Source organism: Trichechus manatus, unplaced genomic scaffold (assembly GCF_000243295.1).
Source record: "Trichechus manatus latirostris isolate Lorelei unplaced genomic scaffold, TriManLat1.0 scaffold00001, whole genome shotgun sequence".
In the NCBI taxonomy this organism is placed as follows: Eukaryota; Metazoa; Chordata; class Mammalia; order Sirenia; family Trichechidae; genus Trichechus; species Trichechus manatus.
Genome location: NW_004443937.1, coordinates 40,910,330 through 40,924,958, shown reverse-complemented (window position 1 = coordinate 40,924,958; position 14,629 = coordinate 40,910,330). Strand labels below are relative to the sequence as shown.

The window sequence follows — 14,629 nt, the reverse complement described above, 5'->3', positions numbered from 1 at the left end:
GCTCAAGGGTGAGATAAAGCCTTAAAGTCTTGTGTGTTGAGAAAGGGAAGGGGATTCAGCACCTCTGTGCTTGCTGGAATCCCCTCTGGTGATGATGTATCCACTGAAAGACTATAAACGCACTCACCCACCTCCCCTCCAATAAAAATCTCTGTGCCTCTGAGGTCACGGCAAACCAAGCAGAAAGATGAGATCTAGTAACTGGGGCATGGAGGCTTCTAGAACTCAGGATCCTACTTATTATTCACGAAGATGCATTAAGCATATTTTTTTCTGCCTTCCACTTCTCTTAAAGCTTTGCAAATCATCAACAAAGTCCAAAAAGAAAGATTAAAATAAATTCATTAATTAATAACGCCTCTGAAAGTAAGAGAGGACCTTAAACAACCCTCCAACTAGCACAAAGACTCACAGACCTGCAGTTTGTAGAGTAATGTTATCAAGTATCACAAATATTTTATTATAAATACAGTGGTCTTAGGCGCCTGAAACTGCTTCAAATACCTGCCCAGCTTCTGCCTCACACAGACTACCTAAGCAAGAAGATCATTTTAGTTCCTAAAGTCACTGAGCACTGTGGAGACAAAGGCTGAAACAACATGTCTCAAGGAACTCATTTTTACAACAGGAAATAACTTCCCAGTCTCTGTGGGAACAAGCCTGAATTACAAATCTAATGCGACACAAAGCACTCTAAGTACCCACGGTAAATGCTAATTTTTTTTTTTCCTGCCCACTGAGAAATAATGGTTTCTGGCTTCCCAAAACTCTCCTCAAAGATTGGGATCTGGTAGCTCAGAACATTTACGTATAAACGTGTGGAGAAATTACATCAAATGATAAAAGTCACCTTGTACTTCTTCCTCTGCTTCGTTAATAATTTGCTGTTGTTGCTAGTTGCCACTGAGTCGATTCCGACTCACGGCGAACACAGCACTCACTGGCTGGATTATTGTTTTAAACTGATGACCTATGTTTCATCTGAATGCAATAAGACGAAAAAGGAGGTGTTGATTTATAACTCATTTAAACCAAGAATTCCCTTGCAAATATACAACAGATGGGGAAAAAAATTAGATTTTGCATACACTTTATCTTATACAAAAACATCCCAACACATCAATCAATGTGCCCACCTATGGCAGAGATGAATAACTTATTCAGACACACTATGCTTGATAAAATAATTAAACTACAATGTAAAATTGGGTTTAAAAAAAAATCAGAGAAGTGAGAGAATTTCAGAGATGGAAAAGATACTGAGACTGAGAAGTAATCTCGCCATACTTCAGCGAAGCTAATCATGAAACCCATGTGGCAAAACAAACAGCTGTAAAGGTTCTGCTCCAGGATTTCATCACAGGTATATGCAGGAAACCCTTAGGAAAACTTTAGCCACAAAGCAAAAGGACATCACATCCACGAAGATCAGTAAAACATCAGCAGCAATCCTGTTCTCCATGACAGTTGTTACCGCAACCAAAAGCACAAATAAACTCAGTGTTGATGTTTTCACTAAAACAGCATGCGGGCTGAGTTCTGTCATCAAGTCTGATTTTAATCCAAACCACTGGACTAAAACACACTTTTTTCAATGGTGAGTTTATAATAAACAAGCTCTCTGAATGGCTGTGAAGACAAGGTGATGCTCAGATGTCCTCTGTGCTTGAGAAGGAAGGAAAGGGAAGAAGGCAACAACCCTAACGATTCACCACCTAGTGGTCATTCCAGCAACTAGAATAAACAGGGATGTTCTAAGTTAATAGGATAATAGTTGATCCTCAGTGCAGGTGTGAGATGAGGGGGGAAGGACAGCCACTCTCCGTACTCCACGGCCCAAGACAGACACGGCTAAGTTGTCACATTAGTCTCCTTTAGCAATCTCGGGTTGGGTCTGTGAACTCTTCAGAACTCAGGCAGACAGAGTCCATGGGAGTAAGCACAGAGTTACTCCCACTTGCCGTACTAACCTCGATGGTATCTGTCTTAGTTATCTAGTGCTGCTATAACAGAAATACCACAAGCAGATGGCTTTAACAAAGGGAAATTTATTCTCTCACAATTTAGGAGGCGAGAAGTCCAAATTAAGGGTGCCAGCTCCAGGGGAAGGCTCTCTCTCTCTGTCAGCTCTGGAGGAAGGTCCTTGTCATCAATCTTCCCCTGGTCTAGGAGCTTCTCTGAGCAGGGATCCTGGTCCAAAGGACTCCTTCTGCTCCCAGCTTTGCTTTCTTGGTGGTATGTGGTCCCCTGTCTCTCTGCTCCCTTCTCTCTTTTATATCTCAAAAGAGACTGATTTAAGACACAACCAAATCTTGTAGATTGAGTGCTGCCTCATTAACACAACTGCCTCTAATCCTGCCTCATTAACATCATAGAGGTAGAATTTACAACACACAGGAAAATCATATCAGATGACAAAGTGGTGGACAATCACACAATACTGGGAATCATGGTCTAGCCAAATGGATACACAGTTAAGGAGGACACAATTTAATCTATAACAGGGATAACATCGCTGCTAAAAACAAAATTCTAAACAATTTGATGCAAAGGATCTTCACCAGGGCAGGATATACCAGTTGTAAAAATTCACTCCATGGACAAAATTCACTCCCCCCAGAGGAGAGGACTAGGCTTTAAGCATTCTTTTTCATCTCACCTCATTTAAACAGAAGTCTAAAAAAAAAGAATCACTTGAATAAAGTACATCCAAATACCCTATCATCTGTGAACAAACTTCCATTACCACAACACAAACATTTATGATTTCTGACTTCTCTGCCCTTTTCAAATAAAACAGTCTAATATATACACGGTGAGTTTCAAATACATCAGGTCATGGAAAGAAAAAAAGTTGTATATGTAAAGTATCGAGTGCAAAGCACTGTGCGGGCTGGTGAGGGAGGAATATGGGATTGCTTCTATCCTCTCTGTTCCAGTGGCACTTTATGCACATATACTGTAGCAATTATACCATTATATTTACAGTCACCATGTGTTGGTCTCCCCAAGTCGTATGAGGTTCTTAAGGGCAGGGCATCTTATTCATATTTCTATTGTAAGAAACCAGACATAACCAGCGCCCAAGAAATATGTCCGTTGAATTTATTTAATACAAAAGTAGTGTTGAGATGCAGCACCCAAACATGGGAGATGAGAAACGCATATGCGAAACTCAAAAGTAACACCCCCACCAAAGGGGCAGCTTCTGTCCAGAGGTGAGATGGGAAGGCAGAGAGGGTTAGGAGCTGGTTAAACGGACTTGGGGAATCAGGGGCAGAAAGGAGGAGTGTGCTGTCACAGAATGTGGTGAGCAATTAGGGTCACATAACAATGTATGTATAAAATTTTGTATGGGAGACTAACTTGAAATGTGAACTTCATTTAAACTACAATAATAAAAAAAATGGTAAAAAAACAAAAACAAAAAAACACCCCCGCCCCCGCTCCACCCCCCGCCGCCCAAAAAAATCAATGATTAGGTCCTAAAATGAAAATTTCTCAGCCAGGGTAGGGATAGAGTCTTGGCAAAAAGAACCTTGATGGAGAACAGGAGTTAGCAAACTATGGCCCATCCCATCTCTGTCTGTTTTTCTAAATACAGTTTTATTGGAACAGAACTCTAACCAATGGTTTAGTTATTGTCTATGGCTGCTTTTATGATAGAACAGCAGAGCTGAGTATTTCCAACAGGGAACACATGGTCCACAAAGCCAAAAATGTGAATCTCTACAGACAAAGTTTACGATCCGTGGTCTAGAACAAACTGTGGCTAGAATTCAAGTGATCTGTGAACTTGAAATGAAGACAAAATTAATCTTCATTTTTACCAACCTCAAACTGGAATTTTGCATTCCTTTCAATTTATAAATGTAGGCAAAACCACAGTTCTATTAGCAGTACCCGAGAATTTGTCATTAGCAGAAATCACTCACAGTACAGTTGCTTCAGGTATCTCAAAATATCATTTACGCTCAAGATGACTTCAATATTATGATAGTTGTTAAGACTTTCTGTGAGATCTTGTTATGTGTTAAAACATTCACGTATTACCAAATCACAAATTTTAACTATGATAACTATGTCAATATAATTAGTCCCTTCTGTAATCCTATGTATTCTGGTTTATGCAGTTAAAATATTTATTATAAATATAGTAGTCGTGGCACCTGAACTTTTTTCTAATATTTACGAATGAAATACGAATCTCTGCCTTCATATTTAGAAGACCCAGTACGCTGATGCTGAAAATAACCGCCTGAACCATGTAAATAAACTGCTATTAGTCTGGTGAACCACTTCTGAAAATCAGCCACTAGAACTCCCTCGGCTCACAACAGAATATCGTCTAGTATAGTGCTGGCGGACGAGCCCCCTAGGTTAGCAGGCACTACAAAAGCTGCAGGAATGGACTCACACATATCGAGGATCATAAGATGGTGCAGTACCGGGCAAGGTTTTGATCTATTATACAAAAAGTGGCCGGGAAGCAGAGTGGACTGGAGCCAACTGGAGCCAACCATGAACAACAACAACAAAACTTGTAAAGGGAAAGAAGTTGGCCACTCGGCCAGTATTCAGGACAGAAGAAGAGGCAAACGGCAGGAGGCACAACGTCATTGGATACTGTGCCTATTACAACAGATCCATTACTAGTTTTCTCAAACAAATCCATGTGGTTGATACGTCTCACCCACATCTGGTACCATCTTCAAGGAAAAACGCACACCAGTGGAAACAGCATCCTTGAGGAATAAACGGCTTAATTTCAAGACTTTTGACAAGACTACACTGGGTAACGAGGGGTGTATAGGGAAAGCCACCTTCACCTGGAAGGCCCACCTTAAAAGGTAATTCTCATAATAAAGGGAAAGAGCTTTACAGCCCATCAAGTCAATAAACGGGCCTTTTAAGAAGTTTCTAAGAACAAATTGACTTTAACAACTCCATAGGAACCATTGTGATATAACTGTGTCCGTCATACCTAAATTAAACCCAGCCAAGAAAGAATGAATACGGAAGTCCAGACCACGCAAAAGGAGACATTTATGGTCCATGAGGTTAGTGATGAAGCACATAGGAGCTCCCCAGAAGGGCCTAAAAATAAAGCAGACCACAGTGACTCCGTTAATGTCTGTAGTGCCCTGCCTTACTTGGGGGCTCTTTATTTCACAGATGACTGGAAAGTGAAACAGTAATGGTACCATTCAGAATCTTTACTTTCAAATGCCCATGTGATAACCCAGCTGCTGAAACTAAACACAAGAACGTATTTTCAGAGAGAATGAGATGCTACCAAAGCCCCCTCAGATCCTTTCCAGAACAAGGCAAAAATAGTAGCAACTACATAAATTAAATGATGCCTTGTATGGAGTGTTTCTTGTTTCTGGGTGTTTTGTTTTCTTTTCCCAAAGTAACTTTCCTTAACGTTAATCATCCACGGAAATACAAATTCACATAAAAATACCACTAGGAATCACTGCATCCTATCACGTCTTCTCTGTTGCTGTTGGTGGTGGCTCCGGCTCATAGCAGCCTGAGGGTAACAGAACGAAACACTGCCCAGTCCGGCGTCATCTTTAGGATTGTCCCTATGTTTAAGTTCATTCTTTTGGCTACTGTGTCCATCCAAATTCCCCCTTTAACTTTCACCTTATCAGGGGAAAAACGGATACACTTAAAGAGTTCAACTCAACGCGCACTCTGCTTCTTAGGTTAAAGAACTCTTTATTCTTCTACATAATCATTCTACAGCTTCCGGGAAGCGATCAGAGGCTCCTTTTAGCCGGTGTTATAAAGCGCTCTGAAGAAGCACATTAGATCACCTACCATTTCCCCTTTTGGGATCCGTGTTAAGAGCCTGTAACTCTACTTTGCATAGAAAAACCTGCAGCTACATCCGTAAGATCATGGTGGTAGTTCAGAAAGAATTCAGAGCATATCTATTTCCCCCTTGTCATTTAACACAGTCACACTGTGTAAGGCTTCTATTCCCACTGGGACATTTCAAAGACAGAATGCTAATTTTCTTCCAGTTTAGCATATTCTAAATCTACAAGATCTAATCAGACGGAGAATAATCATTTTTAAATATACTACTCCAAAACTTGATAGATACATGTCATTTCTGGTGTTTAAAATAAAAATGTCATGAGACATAAACATAAAAATAGAAGGACCACAAAGGTAAAAGAAGACCTTTCCTCCAAAAATACCACTGCTGTCTACCCCTGACAACACTGATGATACATGTCCTTGTCTGGGGTGAATAGTTTCCCTTTGTCTCAGCTCTTCCCTAACTTGACCCTCCAAATCACCGATGAATCTCTACAATAATTATAATAATCAGCCCAGTTGTTTTAATAATGTTCTTAAAGCTCTACAAAGACAAAGGACCATAGCCAGTGGCCCAGTGATAATGAAGTACCTCTAGAGGCACGAGTATCAAGCCAACCCACAGCCAAAGACTGCGCTAAACTCAGGTACCTTCTGTGGCATGAGGTGGGCCCAAACCACATCTCTGTCCTTGTCGCAAATTAAAAGGAAGAAGAAAAAGAACTACATATATATTTTTAGAAGCTAAAATGAAGTATCAGTTGCCCAAAGCAAATCTTTCAATTTCTGAACAACCACCATGACAAGCACATCTGACACCACCCACTCCACCCGCCCCCTTAGATAATGGGGGAAAATTTGAGTGTTTTTAAATACGACATTGAATGAGAAGAAAAAGGTCAAGTGCACATATGATTTGGGGAACCCACATATGATGCTGATGTAAAGTGGCATTTATTTATAGATCTATTTGGTAGTTATCTCTTTGTTTGAAGAGGGGGCTAGAGAAGAAGGGCAATGGGAAGCCAGAATGGGGAGAAGGAGTGGTTACTTACAGGTCAGGGGAAGTGCAGAATTTGTTATAAGGGAAAGGAGTACATAGGGCTGGCCCTGCTTCCCTTAAACTTGTGTGTAGAACATAAAAGACAGCTTGTTCTCCAGGGTATGAAACAATTCTCTATTATTATCCATGTACCTCTGCATATACCAGTACCTGTTGCCATAGAGTCACCTTCAACTCACGGTCATCCTATGCATGTAGGAATAGAACTGAGTTCTGCAGGGTTTTCAATGGCTGACTTTTTGGAAGCAAATTAGTTTACTCAGGCCTTTCTGGGTGGACTCAAACCTCTAACCTTTCAGATAGCAGCCAACTGCATTAACCATTTGCACCACCAGAGACTTCTGAAAACAGAGAGACATTGTGTTGCAAGAAAATTTGTCAACATGAGTATCATCATGCTTTCATTTTAATGTACAAGGCTTTTTATTTCCCAATTCATGTTCTCCCTGAAGGATATCTGTTTATCAAGTGGGCCGTATGAATTGAACCCAAGTCTAACACCAGCAAAATAGAGCAAGACTGATACCAATTACAAAGCTAATTTAACACCAAAAACCTGCTTTCACCAGAAACATGCAGCTAATGAAAGTCTAAGGATGTGGGAAAGACTTTAATTAGTTTGAATTATCTGGATAATTACATTCATTTTTCCTAAACTAAACTCATTCTTAACTGGTAAAGTTAATTATATAAAATGAATCTCTTCTACAATTTTCTAGATTTTTCAAACCAAACAGTGGTCTTTGATTTAAATTTCCTAGGTAAGTGTTAAATTCTGCACTTCATTTTCCGTATGTATAAACGAACCCCTGGTGTGGATATGACCTACGAAATGTATGTAGGTACATCTCCAAGATTGTCCTCTAACCGCGTCATTCTAAAAACCAAATATGGCAGAGGTTGACGTGCAGAACCCGCACTTAATTCACAAACATGGCTTAGAAAAACGGTTATCAGTTGCCTGTTAGAAGCACAGCCATGAAAATTTCTGTAGCATTTCTGCATGTAATTAGCCTCTTTCTTTCCGTTAGCTAGTTATGAATCCATAAATATACCTGTGCTCTACGTAATGACGACAGTGACAACATATTGATATACAGTGCCACCCCATAGTTGGAAATGAATATTTCATTAGCTGAGTTATCACTGCTGGGTTACGACCTTCAACTCTCTAATTTTAAATTCATCCATTTTCAGACTACTCAACTGTTCTTGAGCACACCACAGAAAATTACAGACGTAGAGGTAAATTTTCAAGATGATTTTTAATTCCAAAAAAGGTCAAGGATATCATACTAAATTCTTTAAAAGAATTGTATCTCATAATGAGAGCGATGGGTCATTATGGTTGTTAAACATATTTGCTTCTACATGTAGAAATGGAAAGGCAGAAGAAACAGATCACAATCACAGAATAAAATTATCAAGCTCATAATTTCCCAGCACCTTGCACAAGAAACTTAAAAAAGAAAAAAAGAAAGAAAAAGATTAACTACTCAGAAGATTGACTAACTAGACCCAGTTCCTGCTTTCTAGAAACTCAGAGAAAAACACAGATGTCAGCTGCTAACTCAACCTCCATTTTCCCATCCACTGTATCCCTTCCAGCAATAAATACGATTCCTTTCATATACACAAGACATGCATGGGCTCACGTGCACACGTATTTTCTTGAGGTTAAAAATATGTCTTTCCAGAATCAAAATATTTGCATACTATGGTACATATTTAACACATCAAATATTTGAAAGAAGTGAAGGAGGAGGGGAAGAAAACCATTAGCTGAATGACACTGCTTCTTGCCCAATCTAACATTTCCTAGTCTCCCCTCCCCCTTTTCAGCATGTGGCTTTGCTGTTCAGAGCAACCACTGGGAATAGGATGACAATCACTTGTGAGTGTGGCTCTAGTGACACCATCAACTATTTCCCTCCTTAAAACTTTCTAGCAGTTTCTGGTGCTCCTAACACTCTAATGTCGCTGCCCACTCTTCACAGATTCCTGGTCCTCCCTTTGTAAGCTCCTCTTCCTTACTGGCTCCTTCCATGTAGGTGTTTCTCAGGGGATGTTACTGTATACATTCCCTTCAGCCATCTCAGCTAATCCCAAATGCTTGTCTCACCCCAATCTTCAGGCTCAGATAGCCATGACCTGCTAGAGTTTTCCAACAGGACATCCAGCTTGAACCTCAAATGAACATGGTCAATATCCTGCATAAATCCCATTCATGCCCTTCCATTTCAACGTCCAAAACATGGCACCAAAGGTATCCATAAGGAGGTCACTGCTTGGCAATCCAACTTCATCTAGCTCTACTGCCTGCCCTCAAACTCCGTCCAGGGCTGAGGATCTACCTGTGAACCACCCCCACCACCACCAGCTTGTGAGCTGTGCTGGTTCTGGTCTCCCTGCCTCGCCCATGCCTTGTCCACTGTATCACATGCTGCTACCAGCCCACAGGACCCCAACACAATCTCAGTCTCAACCCTCAACACGCATCATCACAACTCTCCTACCCAGTGAGCCTGTATTTACTTTTTATGTTTCAGCACAAGTTATCACCCACCCCCAAAAGTCTTCCCTGTCCCCTAAACCACGTCCTAGGATGAAGTATAGCCACGTTCCCTAGGTCCTATACATATATACCCGTTGCTTTCGCATCGATTCCGACTCACGGCAATCCCATAGGACAGAGTAGTATTGCCCCATAGGGTTTCCAAGGACCTGCTGTACATATTTCCCTATTACTGCAGTTATCTCATGATGACATTATATGAATTATTATCTCTCACCCACCTTAACTACAATGAACACTCCGTAAGGGCTGTAGGACCTAAGAGAGAGCTTGGCACAATGTGGACACTCAATAAATGCACTGTAAGAAATGAATTACAAAATAAAGCAAACGGCCACACTCCATGTGTAATTATTACTGTGAAAGAAAGAGCAGATCCTGAACCTGACCCTCTCCCTAAACATCACATCCACAAGGAAGGCTTCTCTGATGTCCTAGGTCAACTAGGTTTTATATATTCCCCTTAAATATTGTCTTTTGGCCCTTGTCTCATTAGACCACTCTGCCTCATTTAATACCATCAAGTATTCCCCTCCTTAAAATTTTCTCCACAGCTTCTGGCTTGTCCAACACTCTTGTTCAGCTGCACACCAAACTTCTTCACTACACATACCACATTTGGAAACCAATGATTGGTAAAATCGTTTGTCTAATCTGTCTTTCGTATCAACTAAGTTTTGAAGAGGCAGGATCCATACCATCTATATAGCCTGGCTGATGGTTCACATTCCATTTCCTGACTGATTTAACACATGATTAAACTGACGAACAAAGCATAGTCTTCATCTATTATTAAATTAGCACTGATTAGTCTGACAAATTAGCCAAGTGATATCTTGGAAAATTAACATCTGACAGTGAGGAGATGGTAAGCAACACAAGTATATTTGAGAGAGTTCATCTTTAAAAGTAATTTTAATGAAAGTCAAAGAAAGATGGAAACATGACGCACCCTTCCCCTTGACCTTAGAGATCTTAAAGTCATCACAGAACTCTACAATGGTGTTTCCCAGTATTATAAAAAGCATACACAAAATCACTACCCATGGAGTGTCTTTGGTTAGGGCTGGAATTTTATCAACTTAATGCAGTGGCACTGGTCATCTCATAATGATCAGAAGTGCTGATAGATTTAAATCAATTTTATTAATGAACGTAGGAATATGAATTAATTACTTAATGAATACAGTTAATTTAGTCATCAACATCCTCAAGTCAATTTGTTGGAGGAATGGTCTGCCTATACCTCTCCCATTCCAGATGCCTAAGTAAAGACCTTGGGCCCAGAACATTCTCTGATAAGGAGGCTGGAAATTGGGTCCCCTTCTCTCTCCCGGTTCCTTATCGGAGAAGCCTTCCCCTGTTCTGGGCACACAGTAACTTTATCTCTTGCACATGTAGCAGCACCATATGGCACCTGGCCAACCCACTTCTACTTCTGATCCCGGCGGGGAAGGAACGGGGTCTCTTGCACTATGGCAGAAGAGGGAGAGAGTGTGCCAGATTGTAAGACCCTGCTTCAGAGGGTGGCCTGAAGGGGAAACAGGCTTTGCGGGGCCAAACGTAAGCACCCTCATGTGGTCTGCCAGTTCACTACAGTTTGCTAAATCATCCTTATGTAAGTCCGTGGCATGTAACCACTATTGTCCACTGCCACTATAAAACCTCTGCCCTCCCATTGCGGGGTGCAGAGCTCTGCTTTGGTCTTGTGGCTGCCCAGGTCTGCACTGTTGTAAGTCTTCCAAATAAACTCCTTCACTGCCACACTAGAGTTGCCCACCTCTTTCTTTGGTCCCTTAGCACCTTCTGTTTTTGGAGTCAAATTTCACTTTACTGGTCCATGCCTGGACACAATTCAATGGAAAACCAACTATCTGTCTATATTTAGAGCTGTATAATGTTATCATTCTGGTAAAAAGCTTACTGTGGTCATAGACAAAATTTTATTCGGTGGAGGGGTCAGGACATGGGAAGAGATGACATTAATCCCAAATTCATGTTCCACACAACAGTGTTGTTGTTCTTAGGTGCCATCAAGTCAGTTCCAACTCATAGCAACCCCATGTACAACAGAACAAAACACTGTCACGTCCTGAGCCATGGTCATAATGGCTATGTTCGAGCCCATCCTTGCAGCCACTGTGTCAATCCATCTTGTTGAGGGCCTTCCTATTTTTCGCTGAACCTCTGCTTTACCAAACATCATGTCCTTCTTCAGGGACTGGTCCCTCCTGATAACACGTCCAAAGTACGTGAGACAAAGTCTCGTCACCCTCCCTTCCAACGAGCATTCTGGCTGTACTTCTTCCAAGATATATTTGTTCATTCTTCTGGCAGGACATGGTATATTCAATATTCTTCACCAACATTATAATTCAAAGGCATCAATTCTTTTTCAGTCTTCCTTACTCATTATCCAGCTTTCCTATGCATACGAGGCAACTGAAAATACCATGGCTTGGGTCAGGTGTACCTTCGCCCTCAAGGTGACATCTTTTACTTTTTAACACTTTAAAGAGGTCTTCTGCAGAAGATATGCCCACATCAATACACTGTTTGATTTCCTGACTGCTGTTTCCATCGGTGTTGATTGTGGATCCAAGTAAAATGAAATCTTTGACAATTTCAATATTTTCTCCATTTATTATGATGCTGCTCATTGGTCCAGTTGTGAGGATTTTTGATTTTCTCACAACAGGGTAGTCCTTGTTAACTTCCAAACAAACAAACAGAAATAATAGGTTTGAAATAATGATCGATCAAGAGAAAGTCATAAAACTGAAGTCACAGTTTTTATCTATCATTTATTCCTAGAAAAAAATAGACTCTAAAAGGCACGCACAACGACACCTATTTATATGAAACACTTCTGCAAATTCCATTTCTCTGGCTTCTCCACTCCTTAAGGTTTTTGAACTAAAAAATGCAGGTGAAAGAAGACAAATAAATAATGAATTTCCCAACAGACACGGTTACAGGGCATCCATTCTACAGAGGTCATCACTGAGTCTTTCCTACCCAAATCCTTTTAATATCCATGTGTTCCCTCAACTTTTTGGCAGGCTCTCCAAGTCATCTGAACTTAGCTAACATAGCTAAAGAAACCCAAGTCAGATACTCTAAGTGCTACATAATTACAAAAATTCCTCCCCATTCCCTCTGGAGCCCAGTTCTGGGAGAGAGCTGTGAGCTAATAGATGTTTTTGTTAGCAAAATCCCATTAACTTGTAATATCACTCCATCAAGTAGATCACCCACTAAACAAAGAGGACAGACAAAGGCATATACTTTAATTTTGTAGATCTTGTATCTTCATATTTAAAGCTAATTGGCAAGAGTGCTTAAGAATTAAGTTTTTCAAATAGTTAATCAACTCTAAAACAAATTCTTAGATCAAGGATGCAAATTCAACTGTCTCACGGGGCCAGGCAGATAATACAGATGGCTGAGTGCGGGGAGTGACTAGGAGGAGGGACTGTTGTTACAAAGGAACACAGGCTCGGTGTTGCCAGGCTGTCTGATCTCATTTTTCCATTAAAGAATGTGTATGCAGTGATCTGAATTTAAGGAAGACACTAAGTTTGCTTTTTAAACTAAAATCTCCAATTTTTCAATTCTGGAAACAAATTCAAAGATGTGAAAAAACACTATAACAACAAAAAACACATACATGCACACCGAAAAATATTTGTAGACCAAACACAGCCCATATCAGAGATAAATCTAGTTTTGCATGATTTAGTGTCAGGCAGAGAACTCGTTATGGCTTCACGGAGCATTCTCAAATTTTTTACTGAGGGCCTAAGTGTCTACATGTTCCCCCCTCGAGGTCCTGATATTTTCCAACTTTGTGAAATGATCCCTTCCACCACTACAAGAAAAGCAAGTCTGACGGTCATTATCCAGAGCTGCTGATTAAACGACAAATTCTGCGAAACTTGTCATCACTTATTATACTTTACATAGTAATTCTGACTTTGTCTCGTTCAGAGAAATACAATGAAATTTCATAGATCACTTCCACATCTGGTCATGAACTTTTGATGCCATGAGTCTGCATGAAGTTCACGTATCGATTTTCTTAATGTAGGGTGTCTTTGTGGTTCCCCAGAAGCAGGCCCTGAGATAAGCACCAGTACCTTATTTGGGAGTTCAACAAGAAAATACAGGTACAGGGCATGGGGAAACGAGAAGATCGCCAATAACGGGTGTATTATCAAGCCAGTTACCACTGTGGCAACTGCAGCTCAACCCCATTGGGAAATCTGGGAGTCACCATAGACCACACATCTCAGAGTCATCCCATCAGAGAGTTGAGGAAGCTGGGATATTTGTACACCAACTCCCATCAATCACTGCTTGGAAGCTGCTGTATATCACCCAGCCCTTCAGGTCCCCAAGTGCACACGGCCAGTGAAGGCCCCTGTGTTCTAGGAGAAGCCTCGGACAAAAAGTCGCAGATGCCAGCAGGTGGGCATCAGGCCAGTGTGCAAACAAACAAATAAACGCTTGGAAATGAGAAGAGGACACATGGGCAGGGCACTAATATCATCTACATTACAGCAACTCCTTGGCATGCTGAGCAAGGGCTAAAACAACCAAAGGTAAGAGTCCAAACTTCCTAAAGCTGGAAGTTGGGTGGGAAGTCCATTCTCTGAATAGGGGTCATGTCTACCTCCAGGAGTCCATTTATATAACCTATATCGCTCGACCTCTCCTATATGCATCTCCACTGGCTGGAGGGCTGTGAAAAAAAGGCTCATCCTTGGGAGATATTTTAGTCTCATCTCTCTGGGGACAAGTCATCTGTGATGTACAGTGCCAAGCACCAGGCCTTCAGCCCCCAACACTAGCCTGGGTAATTAGGAAGGCAATTAGGAGGAATCACGCTCTTCTGGCCAATTACTGCCTCTCGCAGAGAGGCTCAGTCTTCAAACCAGACCTGGAGTCAAAACCTACTTGTGCAGCATTTATCTCCTCGACTTTTGTCCCTCCAAGGAATCGTCAGGGGTTCCCCTAGTTTACTTAGCTTCAAGCACTTCCAGGAGAATGTAGGACTTGGTGCAGTTTTTCAATGGATTTGACTCTACCGCCTCGAGGAGGATATCTCAAAACAGCAGTATGACTGACCATAAGAAGTGTTCGTAACTTCTAAG

At 41.1% G+C, this 14,629-nt stretch overlaps 1 protein-coding gene across 1 annotated transcript in view; it reads right to left on the bottom strand.

The window, feature by feature from the left end:
* The window catches only part of PTPRG (protein tyrosine phosphatase receptor type G), a 786,467-nt gene that overhangs the window by 554,617 nt on the left and 217,221 nt on the right, over positions 1-14,629 (bottom strand). The window lies entirely within an intron of this gene.